The 17,166-nt window shown below is 40.6% G+C and overlaps 1 long non-coding RNA gene across 1 annotated transcript in view; it reads right to left on the bottom strand.

The window, feature by feature from the left end:
- LOC122481497 overlaps positions 1–17,166 on the bottom strand; it is a 99,249-nt gene that overhangs the window by 35,075 nt on the left and 47,008 nt on the right. The window lies entirely within an intron of this gene.

Here is a 17,166-nt window from a genome sequence, read left to right as displayed (position 1 = left end):
TTACCTCTTAAGATCACTGCAAAAACTAAATGACATAATTTATATAAAGCAATTAAAACAACACAGGCCATAGAGTTTAATAAATGTGGGTGATAACAATAATGATATACAAATGCCTTCTTCCTGCCATCGACAAGGTCTGGGCTCAATCATTTATTTTAATATTATGAAGGTGTAACATGAGATATCTTTGTGGTGATAGAGCAGTTCTATATCTTGTGGTGGTTCATGCATCTACACACGGGATAAAATTGCATAGAATTACACACATATACAACCGAGTGCCAGTAAAACAGATGAAATCTGAATAAATTAAATTGATTGTACCAATGTCATTTTCCTGGTTTTGACATTGTACTATAGCTATGTAAGATGTTACCACTAGGGAAAGCTGGGGGGAAGTTACAGAGGACCTCTCAGCACTATTTTTGCAAGTGCCTCGGCATCTATTATTATAAAATGAAATAAGTTATCTTAAAATATTTTGAAATAATTAGAAATTATTTTAAATTATTTAAAAATAAAAAGGTTGTAAAAAAGGATTCATGGTTTTCCCATACTTTTATAAACTCTGAAAGATTTCATTAATAATATAGATGTTTTTATGTTTCCTCACTTATTAAAAAAAGGTTAAGGGAAAAACTCTCATCTCTTCCTGGAAATTACTATCATTTAAATGGAAACCATTTTTGCCAGTAAATGTGGTTCCATGAGTTTGAGATAGATTTATGCAAATAACTGATTTATAATACCACTCACTTAAAAATACTTTATCTTTAAGTATACATTATAGGTGTTGAAATTTAAAATATTTCTAACAGCTGCCAACTATTAAAGTTATAATAAAATCAAGTGGTCATTACCTAAGGCGGGGGTGGGGGTGGGGGAAGAAACAAGCACAAGTCTATAGGAACTTCATAAACACAAGTGATAAAAAGATCTAATGTTCTTAAGGAAAATTATGCACTTGCCCATCCCCAAGTAATATATTTTAGCCATGCATTATAAGAAAACTATCTTTCTGTGCAGTCACAGAAAAACATAAAGCTCAGTCCATTTGCTTCCAAAGGAAATTCTATTTTTTGTAAAAAGCGGCTCAACTCAGAATGAAGGGACTGACTTATATTTGACCACTAGGTGTCACTGTTGGTGGTGGCCTGGGCTGTAAGGAGGGGGAGGGGAAATTGAAAGCTATCTCTTAGGGGATTTTTTTGGGTTGTGAGATTGTTTTTAAACATAAAATGCTCATATTATTGCCATTTTGCTTATCTGTGCTATGAGAGATGAGGTGGAAAGGAAATAGAGAAGTATGAAGATAGAGCTCTTAGAAAATCACGGGCCATCACATCACTTTAGGAGATGGGAAGTGTGTGGCTTAACTATGGAGCTAGAATACCCAACAAAAATTGACTATTAAACACAAGCCCATTTTAATAATTCCCTAGCCACATGGCAGGAAAGCAGAAAAACATCAATTACTTCATGTTCAGAAAGGGAAGCATTCCTCAGTCATGTCTGCCTGGTGCTCAAGAAATTAGATGAATAATTTATATCACAAAGCAGAGTGAGGGTCAGAGTGTGTGAAGGGGATTCGAGGAAGAAGCTATTGAGGCACGTCAGAAACATCATCCACGAGGCCACAAACAAAGCCTGTTGGAAGAGCCTCAGGAAGTTGAATGGGATTTTTTTTTCCCTCAGCTATCAGTGAAGTATAATTTAATTCTAGACTTGGCTACAAGAAATGGGAACTTTTTCAAAGCCCATGGAAAATCAAACAATGAAAAAGAGATTTTCCTGGTGTTTTGCTTGGCACAGGACTCCAGCGATAGCAAGATGGGTGGTGCCTGTCTGGTCTCGGGAGGGAGATCGTCCTTTTCTTCAGAACAGCCCGGGCCTGCTGCCAGGCCTCAAGGTCAGGGGCCTGTTCCTAGGGACCCAGTGGCATACCCAGGATCTACAGGCTTGCTGGGCTCATTGGCAGAAACCCACAAAGGAAGCTGCTATGTGCCAGTGCTATTTCAGGCAAGCGTCTCTAGCTGGAGCTGTTATTCTTTCACTTTCCTAAGAGGAAAAAAAAGTTTAAGAAAACCAGGAGTTGGGAAGAAGTGAAGTTGGAGAATAGAGCCCAAATGAAGGGTAGAAATCCCTAATGAGCATCCAGAGGAGAATTTTTTTTAAATGGAGAGAGAAGTTGACCGCATGGCCCCCGATTTTTCATACTTGAAAATATTTCCCTACTCATTTATGTTATAAGCTAATGCATGAAGTGATCATTTCTGTCCTTTGCTTTAGACATTTCTCAGGGCAGTATTGGCGGTTTATTCTTAACCACACTTACTGGAGGCAAGTTAGTGAGATAATCATTTAATAAATGAAGAAAAGAGGAAAATAAGCAGCTAACATTGAGTGCTAACTGTATGCTAGGTGTTACTCTCAGTGCTTTCCAAGTATTAACTCATTTAATCATCCAACAACCCTATGAAGAAAGTACTATTATTATTTCCATGATACATGAAGAAACTAAGGCAGAGAGAGGTCAAATAGCTTCCCCAAGGTCACAGAGCCTGTAAGTGGTGGTCTGCCTCCATGGTCACTCATCCAGGCAGTCATAAGACTGGAGCTTGAGTTCTGACCCTGATCACCCAGTCTCTCCTTATTGGACTACTTTTTGCCATCTTATGACTTGTGAAATGTCTTCCTCAAAGTCAGAGACCCACAGAATGTTTGCCCAGAGGGATTTCTCACTAGCTACATTCAGGCAAAATACTGTGGTGAAGGATGAAAAGCATACTAGAGTGGGAGGTGCTGGGAGGTGCTGGCCCTTGACCGTCATGCCTCTCTCTTGGCTGACACTTTAAACACTACCTCAGGTAAGCCCTCATGACGTATCTCTGTCACTTACGGTCTCATTTCCACATAACGCCTAGCTCTATGAGACTATATATCGACCTCTCATTGTGATCTACTTGAAAGTGACTTCCAGAAAGTCTACGTAACAGTACTTGGTATGAAAACACATCTTTTCCAAGAGGTTTTAAATGCCTACTCTCCACCACACACATATATACTAAGCTTTTGCCAAAATAAGTTTAAACCAGTTGTGTAATTGTACACAAAATAGCTGAAGCTTCACAAAATGCTTGCGGGCACTGAGCAGGGGTGGGAGTGGGGTGGGGGAGAGACAAAGAAAACACGTGTGCTCCCTAATAACTCTGGGAGCTGCACTGATTCTAATGGATAGTTTCTAGTCCAGCAACAGTATTGCAATTTGTCATTAATGGATGTGGGGAGGCCAGTTTCCTTAGTTGGAATGAAGCCACTATTAGTAGATAACCCCCTCCCCCTCCAAAAAAAAAAAAAAAAAAAAAAGAGGAGAAGCAATCCCAGGAAACAAACCCAGAGGAATCATTGGCTCTGTAAAGTAAAAACGAGTATCAGAGCACAAAATGTTTTGTGGAGGTTCTCATTGTATTACTTTTAGGACAGACACTAAGCATGAACAATGGAATCATCCAACAGATTTCTCATTCCTTTTGTACTTTTAATGGGCCAGCTTTATTTCATGATATGTCTAGGAAGCCAATTATGCAACTAAGGGAAGTTTAGAATTAAACTGCCTTCAATTCAAGTGACCAAAGAAACCTAACTTTCAAAATCCCCTCTCAAATCTGATCAATTTTTGGAAAATGTTTTCCTTTTTACTTTGCCACATACATATCTAGATACCCTTCCACATTATGGGAAACTACCATAGAAAAGGAAAAACTAAAGAAGTAAACACAAAATGTTTATTAAGATGATTGCACTTAAATGCAAAGTTCCAAAATATAAATTCCTCCATATTCATGAAACATAACACAATAAGCAACCGTTAATTTATCAGAAGTAATTTTTCACTAGTTGTGAAATGTTTCACTAGAATATACAATATACTATATCGTATATTCATATTTTCAACAAACATTTTTGGGTTCTGCTAGGGACTGGATAGTATCCCCTCAAAATGTATACATTGAAGATCTTACCCCCCAACATGACTGTATTTGAGAATAGGGCTTTTAGGAGGTCATTAAAGTTAAATGAGGTCAGAAGAGGGTCCTAATATGATAATATTGGTGGCCTTAAAAGAGATACTCCTCTCTCTCACTCTCCATGAGCCTGTGTTGAGGAAAGGCCATGTGAGGACACAGCAAGAAGGTGGCCTTTTGCAAGCTAGGAAGAAGTCTCATCAGCTGCCAGACCTTGGTCTAGGACTTCCAGCCTTGAGAAAGAGAAATACCTGTTGTTTAAGTCACCCAGTCTATGGTAATTTATTACGGGAACTTGAGCTGACTAATATGGGCTCCTGCTTTGTGCCAAAGATATTACTGCTTGCTGCTGTACAATGTTGTTCAGCTCAGATATGGTCCTTGCCCTCTTGAAGCTTATGGTCTTGTTGGGGTGACAGACATTAAACAATTAATCATAAAAATAAGAGTATAGCTATTATTTGTAACAGTGAAATACAACAGTTAAGGGGGTAATTTGAAAAACTGAGAGGAATTCAATCTAGTTTGGGAGGTTAAGGAAATGACACTTAATCTAAGTCTTAGAAATGAGTAAAAAGTTAACCAGATGAGGACAAGGATAGAAAGTTCTGGACAGAGGAAACAGTAGTATGTGCAAAGGCCCTGAGGCAGGAAAGAGGATGTTGATTTTAAAATAACTGAAAGAAGTGAGTGGAATTACAGAATGATAAGCAAAGAAAAAGGACACAATATAATTCGTATTTATAAAATATCACTGGAGCTTCTGTACAGATAATAAATGGGGTGGGGGAGGGTGACAGTTGATGCAAAAAGACCAGCGTGGAGACAGGGGACAGGAAGACAGTGGCTTCAGCTAGGGTGGTGTCTGTGAAAATAGGTTAGAAGTAAACAGATTCCAGGAGTCCTTTGTAGGTGGAAACAAAAGGACTCGGTGATACACTAAAGGTGGAGGAAAGTAGTTAGAGAGCAGAAGTTATTAAGGATGACTCTCTGGCTTTCAGTGTGAATAACTCATGCCCAGATATGGCATTTACAAAATGGGGAAGGCTAGCAAAGGAACAGAATTGGGAGGTGAGAGCCACTGTCTAGAACTGCTGTTGTACTTGCTTCTGTGAGACTGATCTTGAGACTGACCATGAGACTATTCTCTGAGGTGAGATTTCAGACATATCATGCATACCATATTCAGTAGGTGATGAAGATAAATGACAAAAACCACGAAGACCAGCACAGTTCCAGTCAGACTTCTTGGACGTAGGTTACTACTGCAGGCTTGGATTAGGATCCTCTTGGTAATCTACTTCCAGGGTAAGTATCCACTGCTGGGCAACTATCAGGGGAATATCAGGAAAGAACAGCTCACAAACTTGTCCAAACTTCACCACCACACTGAAGGGCAGGGTCACAGATGAGGTGAGGAAATCCTTTAATCTGAGCCAATACATCACTCAAGAAACCTGGAAGAGGTAGCAGTTTTCTCTGGATCCCTGGGCATAAGGGGCTTGTAGAGGGGAATTAGGCTTCACTTGTTTCTCCCACCATAGACTTGGTGCCACCACCACTATGGTCTGGTAGACATAGGATGAGGAATGCTTTTGCCAAAAGCCTTAAGGATGTGAGACCCCTCCTTGCTCTTCCAAATAGACTACTATTAAATAATAACATGCAAATTTGAGGAACATGTTGACTATTATACTACCCTCACAGGTAGGGATCTATAGCTATTTCAACAGAGACCGCTGGTTTCATTCTAACTTCCATTCTTTCCTCCCTCCATAGCATTGGGAATGCAGTTCTTAACGTGGGTTGCTAGAAGCTGGGATTAGCCTTGTGGTGATGGAGATGAAGCAGTGTGGTGGACTGGAGAGCTGCCTAAGAGGTAAAACCAGCAGGAGTTGGTGGTCAATGAATATGGAGACTGAGACACTCTAGGAGACCAAGACAACGCCCAGGCGTCCCATTTGCAAGAGAGCAAATAATGATGCTGTTTCCAGACACACAGAGAGAAGACCAGGTTTGGGATTAGAAGTCATGAGATCCACTTTGGACATGCTGATACTCATGAGGATATCTGAAAGAGGCAGCTGAATACACAAGCCTGGAGTTGAAATGAGGGCTCTGGACTGGAAATATAAACTTGTGCACACCAATATTTCCTGATTAAGTAGTAAGGGATGAACCTCCAAGACAGACTAAATACAAAGAGTAAAAAATAGAGGAGAAAACTAGGAGAGTGTGGTGTCATAAAAGCCATGGGCAGAGAGTATTTCACGCAGGAAGGACTGTCGATGGCATAAAGTGCTTCTGAGAGCTTAAGTTCAAGGCATAAAGTGCTTCTGAGAGCTTAAGTTCAAGGAAGACTAAAACATATCCCTTGAATTTAGCCACATGGAGGCCACTGGTGACTCTGAGAATTGTTTCCAATGACGAGGGAAGCCAAATTAAACCAAGTTGGACAGCAACCAGCATGTGTAAAATGGAGCCAGCAAGTATAGGCAACACCTCATTTCCCTTGCCAACTACCCCTCCTCAGTCGCCATTCTCATTAGCAGTGGTCAGAAGCTCCCTTCAGTATACTCTTCTACATAAAGATCACCATCACCATCAAGAGTAACTCTACTCAGGGCACTATTGAAAACTTTGTTTTTCATTGTTTTTTAAAATGATGTTCACTTTGTGGCACCTGGGTGGCTCAGTCGGTTGAGCGTCTGACTTTGGCTTAGGGCATGATCTCATGGTTCGTGGGTTTGAGCCCCGTGTCAGGCTCTGTGCTGACAGCTCAGGACCTGGAGTCTGCTTCAGATTCTGTGTCTCCCTCTTTCTCTGCCCCTCCTCTGCTCTCTCTCTCTCTCTCTCTCTGTCCCTCTCAAAAGTAAATAAACATTAAAAAATTTTTTAAAAATGATGTTCGCCTGTGATGGAACAAGAGTTTGAATGGTTTTTATGGCAACAAAGACAGATGCGCAGACTGGTCTGTTCACTCTCAATCCCTTTTGTAAGAAGGTTGAACATAGGTTGGGAGTGCAGCCCATGGTCATGGAAGTGACTAAGGCATCTGTTTGGGGTTGATGTCTGGCCCTCTTTGTTCTGTTCCCATCAGCAGTGGAAATCTCCAGGTGTGGGTAGCAAGTGAATAAGGAATCAGATGACAGGATCCCCTACTCTGCAGGCTATCGGACACAGAGGGAGAGGAAAAGCAAATGTATACATTAAGGACAAATCAAGGAAGTGCTCTTTCACCCAAGGTCACTAATACAAATCTATTCCTAAGACAGATAAAAGCTCAGACTTGGGGGGAAAGGACCAATAAAAGACAGGGGTGATTAACTGGGTGAATGGAATGAATCTACCAAGGAGAGGGTTCTGGAGAAATGGTTTTAAAGTGAGAACTCTGTTGTTTGGCACAGATTAGGAAGGATAATTATAGCCAAGGGGAGTAGAATACTTGGAAAGGCTTAGATATTAGAGGGACAGAAACAGAGACTGAGGAGTCAATTCTAGCTTCAGGGTTTGTACAGGTCTGCAACCACTGGTCAGAAATCCCAAAATTGAAAAAGCTCTGAAAACTGAAACTTTTTCCCTAAATTATTTGGCAGTCAATTCTGACTTGACCTGAACACATTTGGCTGCAAAACCTGATCTGAAAAGATGTAAAAATATTCACAATTATCTCACTTCAAGGTGAATAGTCATATACTTTATTGCAGAAATATTAATGTGTTTGATTACAGAGTGCTGCCCACACTCCACTGGGGTGTTAGGCATTGTAATACAGATGGCACTGAGCTATCTACCTGAAATTATGGAAAATTTTGAATTCTGAAACACATCTGGCCCCAAGGATCTGGATAAAACACTGTGGATCTACATGGGGAGGGGTCAAGAGGATCGTATTCCTGACTGTATGAGGATGATTAACACAGCGACCACAGCCTGGGTAAGACATCCACCTTCATGGAGCACATATGGGGTCTGCAGGCACAATCGGGGGTTATGGATCAGCCTGGGGCTGAACCTAGCTCTGTATTCTTGTAAGAGGCAGGCTTAAGGGTCCCTAATGGTCTCCAGCCAGGAAACCTATGTTTTTTGAGGGGCTGCTGCAGGCCAGGCACAACAATACCTCATTTTATTCCTCACATCAACCTCTTGAGAAGAGAAAAATAAGAATCACAGAGTCAATGGCACATTTGGGGATCATATCCCAAGAGTGTGACTCCAAAGCCCATTCATTGCCCATTACACATGGAAGTCTCTCATTGAATACAAGTCAATAAGCTGAGGGCTAGAAAGGTCAATTATAGCAAATTCCTATGGAATATTTTCTACATGCAGGCACTTCGTTTAATTCTCAAAACAATCAAGCTGGGTTGGTGTGTTTTGATCCCATTTTTCAGAAGGAGAAACTGAGGCTTACTGCGGAGAAGTAACTTGTCCAAGGTCCTACAAACCCAATTAGTGGTGGAGCTGGATTTCAAACTGACATCTATCTGTCCCCAGAGTGGCCCTGCTCCCTGTATGCTATGCTTCCTCCTGAACATAGATTGCTGGTGCCAGTGGCTGGATATTTACACACACACACACACACAAATACAAACATACAACTCCTTTTCTTAATAGCCATGTGATTACCCAGAGTTAAGTGCCAATGGCCTTCTGGGATCTCTCTGAAGGGTGAAGTGATAAAGGTCACAGTGATGGCCACAGAAACCTGTTTATTATCAGGAGATTACATTTCCTGTCACTTAAATGAGCCAGAGACCTCCAGACACTCCAGCAAGACTCCCATTACATAGAAGAACAGCTTCAACATCAAAAGAGAGCAAGATATGGGCAAAGGAGGGGGAGGCGTTCTTTTCTTCAGCTGTTGATGGTTGGTCAAGTGAGTCTAATGGCTTATTAATAAGAAGCAATTAATTGTGTAGCCAGCCCAGTAGTTCTAAGAAATGAAATCCCAAATCTGATACATGAAGGGCATCAGGGATTGAATAACTGTTAAAAAGCAGTTTCTGGCACTGCTTTGCATCAATAAAGATGTAAAGAACAAAGGAACAGTGTGCAACTGCACGATCAATAGACACTTGAAATATAAAAGCTGAAAAAGTGAAGAAGTGTGGAACCTGGTAAAATGTTAATATCTTCTTTCCAGAGAGGAAATCAGAATCACAAAGACACAGAGTTGGAAAGGACTTCAAGAGGTCATCCTGGCCCATAGCTTAAATTCTCCTGGCTGGGTACAGCTAGTCTCTTATTTAAAACAGCCAGAGAATTGCAGTAGACCATATTCCAGAGAAACAGGAGAATGTGCATTTACTTATTGCAGGCACTGGACATCTGGCCCACTGGGAGCAGTAAATCAGAGTCCAAAACTATGAAATACAAAGGATTTCTGAACTCATCAGACCTCCTGTGATGAACAAGACTGACATCTGCCTGCATTCCAACAGAAATCGTGTGAAATCAAAATTTCAGCCAAAAGAAGTCTGGACCCCATAATGAGAATTCTTATAATTCTAAAGCCAGAATTCACAAATTTCAGCCACTGAAATGAAGGGATGCAGAGGCCACTTGGGGGAATCCCTGGGCCTATGTGGTGGTTATGACAACCTGTGCTACTTGGCAGGAAATAATACCCATATGGAAGGGATGTTCATAGTTTATAGTCATAAGCTAAGAGAATTCTAATGCTCGGCTGAAATTAAAACACACATACACCCATACACACATTTGGAGATTCCAGGAATGTGGGAGACATAGCATCTGTATCACAATGCTAATTTACTAGTTAAGCCCAAAATGTGTAAGATTTTTATCTTTCAATGAAGTTGCACTAGCAATGTCTCTGCATCCAAAATGTCCTCAGTTCCTATTAATGAGGCTAAAGGAAGACTCAGTAAAATGTTTGGAATGCTTTGAGATCTCTGAACCCCTTGGGAACACCAGACATAATAATAGAACAGATTTAATGATCTCTATATCGTGCAATGCTTGTTGCCTAGAAACATTCCCCATAGATTAGTAGATTCTGTTTTTGTCCATATTCCTGTACTTCTGAGTCTTTTACATTTGTTCATATAATCAGAGAGGATATGTGTAATTTATATCTGTTCAGACATTGTTTCATTTCTGGGTGCTTTTTAGGGAAGTGCCAAAGAATTCAGGGGACCTAGGGAGTTGTTTCATCAGCTGGCAGAACATTCTGTGAGGTTAAATACATTTCATCATAAGCATTGCCATAACAATGCTATAGCTGAGGAAATAAAATCAAAGACTCGGGATTGAGGCAAACATTTGTAGCAGTGGTCCTTTTCTTTCAGTCTAAGAGACTATCTTGGTAAAAACAATCCCTTTTATGGGACCCAAACCTGCCAAGCAAAGGCCATTTGTAATGAGACTATTCTTTTAGCTACAAGATTATCTTATAAACTATTGAATCCCATGGGCTTTAAATATAAAACTGGCTGACACAACCTAATTTTAATATGGCAATGTAGTATGCCATGTTGGAAATGTATGAACATGATTGGGTTTTAACTGTTTTTTAAAAGGGTTTGCTAGATTTTGCGCCTAGGCCATCTAACACTTGAAAGACTGGTAACTGTATAAGTCAGAGCTACACTCAGCTGGTCCCATGAAAGAGGAACTGGTGGCTGACTCAGGGATAGCATGAGGCAACAGGAGGTGCACTGCCTGTGTTGCTACGGTTATACCTTCTGTGATTCATCCTAGACTAAACAGGAAAGGCCCAGTTTCCTGGGGGCACCTAAGTAGTTGGAATAACTCATCAGGATGCACAGTACCCTGCCCGGATGGTGAGAAACCCTTCATGTTTCTCTTTGAATAGACATTCTCTCTTCTCCAATGGGTCATGGGAGAGAAGTGGGAGCTTTACGTCTTGTGCTTTATGTCTGTGAGTCTGTGACTCAGGGTAAAGGCCCATTCATTATGAGGGAGAAAAACCTGGGGGCGCCTGGGTGGCTCAGTCGTCTGGGTGCTCAACTTCAGCTCAGGTCATGATCTCATGGTTTGTGAGTTCTAGCCCTGCATCAGGCTCACTGTTATCAGTGCAGAGCCTACTTTGGATCCTCTGTCCTCCTCTCTCTCTCTGCCCCTCCCTCCCTCCTCTCTCAAAAATAAATAAACATTAAAAAAAAAAAGAGGGAGAATAACCTGTTTCAAGTTCCACTTCTGGAACTAGAAACTCAATCCTTGATTAAAGAGTAAGATCAGTGAGTAAAAATTAGAAACCATACCTAGAATGGATGAACACATCACATCATGTCTTTAAAGGGAAAAGGGATGATGAACCTACTCACTTCCATTTGGCCTATTGAGAAGGACCAAGAATAACATAACAACTCTATTTCTATAGGTGTCCCCCCACCTCCCATTGCTCTTTTTTGTTTGGTATTTATGTGAAATCATAAGGAAGAGTCACTATTAATAAATATATACTGAGTATCAGAGATGTGCTAAAGGAATTTTGAAGTATAGTAAAAAAACATGATATTGTGAACCAACAGATTAACATAGGAATATATTTTATGGTATGTATGTGATGATGTTTTCATGCATTGAGCCCATATTATTAAGCAAGTAAATAAATAAATACAGTTGGCAATAGCTCATAAGCATCTGTAGACTATTTACACAATTGCGAAGGGGAATGAATGTCTTCCTTCCCATGTTTTACCAAACTTACTAATTTTATGATGCGGCATGCCTGCTTTTTCCCAGGGTTAAATGTTAAAAGTCTCTTGATGAACACAGAATAAGTTAACTGATAAATCAGAAAAGAGTTTATGAAATTGAAGTACAAAATATGTTCTTTGCCTCGTGTACAATATAATATTGTGTTAATAGCCAGTAAACACCGAAGGCATTGCCGCGTGCATGCTAGATTGGAGAAACAGTTGAAACCTTGCACAGCAGTGGCTTTCTTCCACTGATTCACAGAATGGAAACAACATAAGTTATGTCTGATTTTTTTTAATCTAAGTAGAAGTGCTAAAAAAATGGGGCACCCTCCACTGTATCAAGCCTTCGAGTTAGAACCAGAGGTAATGACACACCTGGAAAACCAGCAAGAGGAAAGTTTATGAGACAATAATCCCAACCTATAATTTTAACAATAAAAAGACATGAATCAAGCACACAGGTTGTCAGACACTGTCCTCATGCAGTAGGCCTTCTGGCCGGCCCAGAACTTCCTTTCCTTTTTTTCTGACAACCATACCTTGAATTTTCTGTGAGGAAACCACCCTCCCCTAATCTCAGGGCACAGTGAGATTGGGTACATTGGGTACATTGGGCACAGTGGGTACGTTGCCACTCCTGAGGTAGAGATGTTATCCGAGATTCTACCATCAGTATATTCTGTCCCCCCGGCCATAATTATTGTCTCAAGGATAGGCACAGGACTCCAGTTTGACCAGTCATCACCAGGCCTTACAGCTCTTTGCTGACCTGAACACAAATCGAAGAGGATATAAGTCTGAAGTAGCTGGGGGCCATCATATGAAGAGGATCTATCCAAGAGTGAAACCAATAAATGGGAGAATAAGTAAGAGTGAGACTGAGTGCAAAAAATTTGAACTCCAGGTTCCAGCCATGCCTAAATGCACCTAGATTTTTAAATTACTATATTATGTATTAAATTCTTTTTCCTTTAACATAAGTCAGCTTAGGGGTGAGTTTCTGGGCTCTTATAACCAAGATATTCCTGAATAAATGAGCATGAACTATAGTGGGCCAGTGAATATGAAGTCTGAGTCTGTCATTCTGGCAGATGATATAGAAGAACTCCCATCTGTGCCCCAGATGAACCAAGACCCTTCACTTGCTGAATCCATGTGCCAAAGACAGAGTCAGCCAGAGGTAGAAGTGTCCCATGAAAGATTACAGTGGTCATACTGGGGAGAAACCATCTCCAGGCTAAGATGATTTGACACAATTAAGAAACTAAAGTCTAAATTGAAACAAGTAATATCTGATTTATCCACTGCCAACAGCAAATGAAGAAAAGAGAAGACATAAATGGAGACCAGCCAGTGGACATGTTTTGGATTTGCAGAGCATCAGAGCTGTCTGCAATGAAAGAACACAATGGACTGTAGAGGTTCTATATCAGTAGACCAAGCACAGACTTCCAGGAAGCTTTTGATAGACAGGTTTTCCTGGGTTGCCTCCATCATTCCATCAAGCTCCTTCTGACCCCTGTCTGATATGAATCACGAGTATCCAGAATTTTACAGTTGAATAGAGGCAGAGAGAAAGAACTACTTTCCTTTGATCAACCGCACACAGTTTTGTAACAACATGTTAAGAAAGGATTGCTTTGTAAAATAAAAATATAAGCAGAATTTTAGTGTACTAAATTCATACATGTGTATCATACATGTGTATGCAAAAGAACAAAGGTCTGTGTGGGAAAAATTGGAGGCCAGGTTAAGTGCATCAAAGGGTGACCTGTGTATAAAATCTAAAACCTAATTCCTAAATGTTGACCACCTACAGAGAAGAAAACTGGAAAAATAGATAGGAACAGGTGAAATAAAAAAAAGAAAGATTTTTAATATAGGTGAGAGGTAATTCAAGTCTCAAGAACATGATGTAGAATGATGATGAAAAAAAGAAGTTCCAGTGGAAGCTTAAAAATTTAGACAGGTTGGGGTGCCTGAGTGGCTCAATCAGTTGAGCATCTGACTATTGATTTCAACTCAGGTCATGATCCCATAATCATGGGCTCAAGCCCCATGTTTGGCTCCATGCTGAGCGTGGAGCCTGCTTAAGATTCTCTCTCTCCCTCTTCCCCTCTCCCCTACTCATGTGTGCTCTCTCTTTCTCTCTCTTAAATAAAATAAAATAAAATAAAATAAAATAAAATAAAATAAAATAAAATTACAATAATTCAGACAGGTTCAGATGTCCCTGGATTCCACATCGTCCAGTGTGACTATGAGAACCACTTACACGTCCATTTTCTTTACCCCATCCAGAAAAAGCATGGATTCAAGCCAGATTGTGAGCTTCTCAAGGGCAGGAGATATTTCTTCTTCTTCTCCTTCTCCTCCTTCTCCTCCTTCCACTCTGCTTTCCCCTCCTCCTCTGCCTCCCCTTCCTTCTCTGTCTCTTCTGTCTCCTTCTCCTCCTCCTCATCCTTCTCCTTCTCCTTGAAATTCCTAGGGCCTTCCACAGAGGCTGTCAAATACTGCTGAATTCATTGGTTAATTAATTCCAACTGGAAGTGACAATGGCATTCTTAACTTATCCCTAATTTTACCAATGAGAAACTAAGGGGCAGAAAGGTGATGAGTTTAGTTCAAAGTCACAAAGCTAGTTAGAGGAGCATCCAAGACAAGTGTTCAATATTCCTGAGATGAGGAAGAAATTTCTCATGTGTCTGAAAAAGTACACTGGATGATAGTGACTCTTCTAATTGATTAGAAGATGGTTGCCACACAGAACAGAGTGATACTTCAATCATTGCAGGAAATAAAAGGTTCCTTCCTGTCTTGTTTTACTCAGAGACAGTTCAAGCAACAACAGCCAGTGAACTGAGGAACAGAGAATGGAACAGTGGTGATAAAAAGAAACTTCCACAAATATATTATCAAAAGCATTATTTGGACTCCCTGTTTGGGCTGAAGTATCTAGGGACATCAACCTCCTAGTAATTCTGTGGTGTTCGTTAGTGCCTTTAGTTTGTACCCATAGGTTGGGAACAAAGGAGGAAACCAGAGGGACAGATGACAGAGAGTGAAAACTCACTTATATACCCGGGTTTAATTCCACACAAGTCATTTAATGGAAACCGTTATCCCTGAATTAATCGTCTCTTCATCACTAGCCAACTGTGCAGCCCTCTGTGGATCTCTGCTGCCTCATCAGTGACTGAGGATGGAGGACTGAATGATCACTAAAGTCCCTCCTGACTCTCATGTTACCAAATTCTGAGTGCCATAGGATGTGACATAAGGGCATAATCAAATTCAGTTGAGGTTAATCTATAATTGTCCATCCTGCCTTCCTCTTCTGGCTTTCACTGACAAATGAGTGTAAACCTGAAATTCATTTTGTTTCCAGAGATCCTGGGATGCTAAAATTATTCATCAAAAATCAGCTTTTAACAAGAATAGGTAAGAAAGTAAATTAAGAAAATTAAGAAATAATGAAGCCATTTTAAAAACAGTAATGATTTAAAAGCAGGTAAGGGAATACTCTTATTGGAAATGTTGAATACCTCCAAATGAGCAGTTAGGTGACAAACACACAATGGGATTAAGGGATTTTGCTAATGTACAGATGAAACCATTTATAATACTTTCTTCCCAAATTTGGAGATAATGCAAATGTTTTGATTATTACTGAAAAGATACATTTGCTTGAAAATTGACCATCCTTCAGAATATTGAATATTATATCTGAAGATGTTAATGTTTTGCTCAAATGTCTCTTTTCAAAAATAGCAATTTTCTAGAGTTTCTTGTAAATCAAAAGATGTTTCTGAAAACTATCAGAACCATATTTGCTCTCTTAAAAAACAAAAAGTCAGGGTGTGATGCTAGGAGCTGTAACAACCTACCCTAAACCTCAGGCACTTGCTCACTCAGAGACAATGTGAACATCCCTGGCAAGGAAGCTTCCAAGGAACACCTCTTCCAAGCAGCGAGTCAAGAGGCTGGAACCTTCCATTATGAGGATCCTCTATCTCCTACGATCTCAAAGGATCTCACTCTCGGCCCTAAGGAGAGCCAGGGGGAGAGCTTGAAAGATTCCATAGAAGGTTCTATGGCCAAGCCTGGTGGTAGCTCAAGTAGCTTTTACTTACATGCCATTGGCCACAACTCAGTCTCATGGTCCCACTGAGACACCAGAGGGGCAAGAAGAATAGTTGAGCAGTGTGCTCCAGAAGGAGAAAGAAATAAGACTGGTGAACGCTAGTGATCTCTGTCACAATACAGAAATCAACCCCCAAAAAAAGAAGCTGGAAGAGAGCTGGAGAATAGGCAGGGTTCTGCACTGGGGGCCACTCAACACATGTGAATGTTGGCCAGCAATCAAACAGTCCACAAATCTTCAGAGTGGCCCCTATGTGTGTGGTTCAGGTGCTGTGGGAGAAGGGAGGGTTTGGGTAAACACTTCCTGACTCAGACAAGGTTGTTGCCATCAAGATGATTACAGAGGAGTTAAACAGATAATATATGGAAAGATAAATACCCAGACACCATTTAATAATATGAGGCAATATTACTCTGAGCTTTAAGGACAGGGATTTGGCTTTCTTTGGGGAGCCCAACACTAGGTACACATCATGGCATAAGTTGGCACAGATACATGTGGTTGACTTTAATTAAATGGACTATAACAGATAGTACAGAGAAGTACATTGACTAACCTTAATTACTAAGTCCTCTAAGCTCAGTGATTACTACAAAGGTGGTATAATAGACATTTATTTGCTGTCTCTCCAGCACAGCCATTATTCCCCATCTCTCACCAAGTGGTGTCCTAAGGTGGGGAAATGTCTCCATTCTTAGGCATGTGGTTTGTCCACACCCAATTTCAGAGGCAAACATCAACTGTCTTGTATCAAAATTTCTTGTACACAGATTGGTGCAAGTCTAGGCACTTGATCCTGTCAAGGTTACAGAGAGAGAAAGAGACAGTGGATCTGGAAGCAGGTGGTACTACAAGAGATACTCCTTCTTTTCCTAGAAGAGAGTGAAGATGTAAGATCTTGGACTGCCATGTCACTTTGGTGTCATAAGGAGACATCTCAGAGCTGTGCGGATGCTGCCAGATAGGGCCCAAGGATAAAGCTTCACCATAAAATTCATAATGGAAAGCTGGTGAGAAATTATATCTGTGGTGACATTGCTTAAGCCCCTAGATTAATCCTCTCCTGAAGCCAGATGCCTTTGGATTTTTTAGTTTTGTGCCAACTAACTTCATTCTTGGTAAAGCCGGTTTGAAAGTGTTTTTGGTAACTTGCAACACAAAGTCCTTATGGAAACAGGTGATGTGGCCACTGTGAAAGGTACTATTGGTTTCCTATCTAGCAACGTTTCCCTTCTTCTTTCAGGCAGAGCCTGAAAATGCTGAACAATCACTTTCCCAACCTCTCTAGTAATTAAAGCAC

Source organism: Prionailurus bengalensis, chromosome C1, assembly GCF_016509475.1.
Source record: "Prionailurus bengalensis isolate Pbe53 chromosome C1, Fcat_Pben_1.1_paternal_pri, whole genome shotgun sequence".
Taxonomy (NCBI): Eukaryota; Metazoa; Chordata; class Mammalia; order Carnivora; family Felidae; genus Prionailurus; species Prionailurus bengalensis.
Note: the sequence above shows the minus strand (reverse complement) of the source record. Positions and strands in the feature narration are given on the sequence as shown.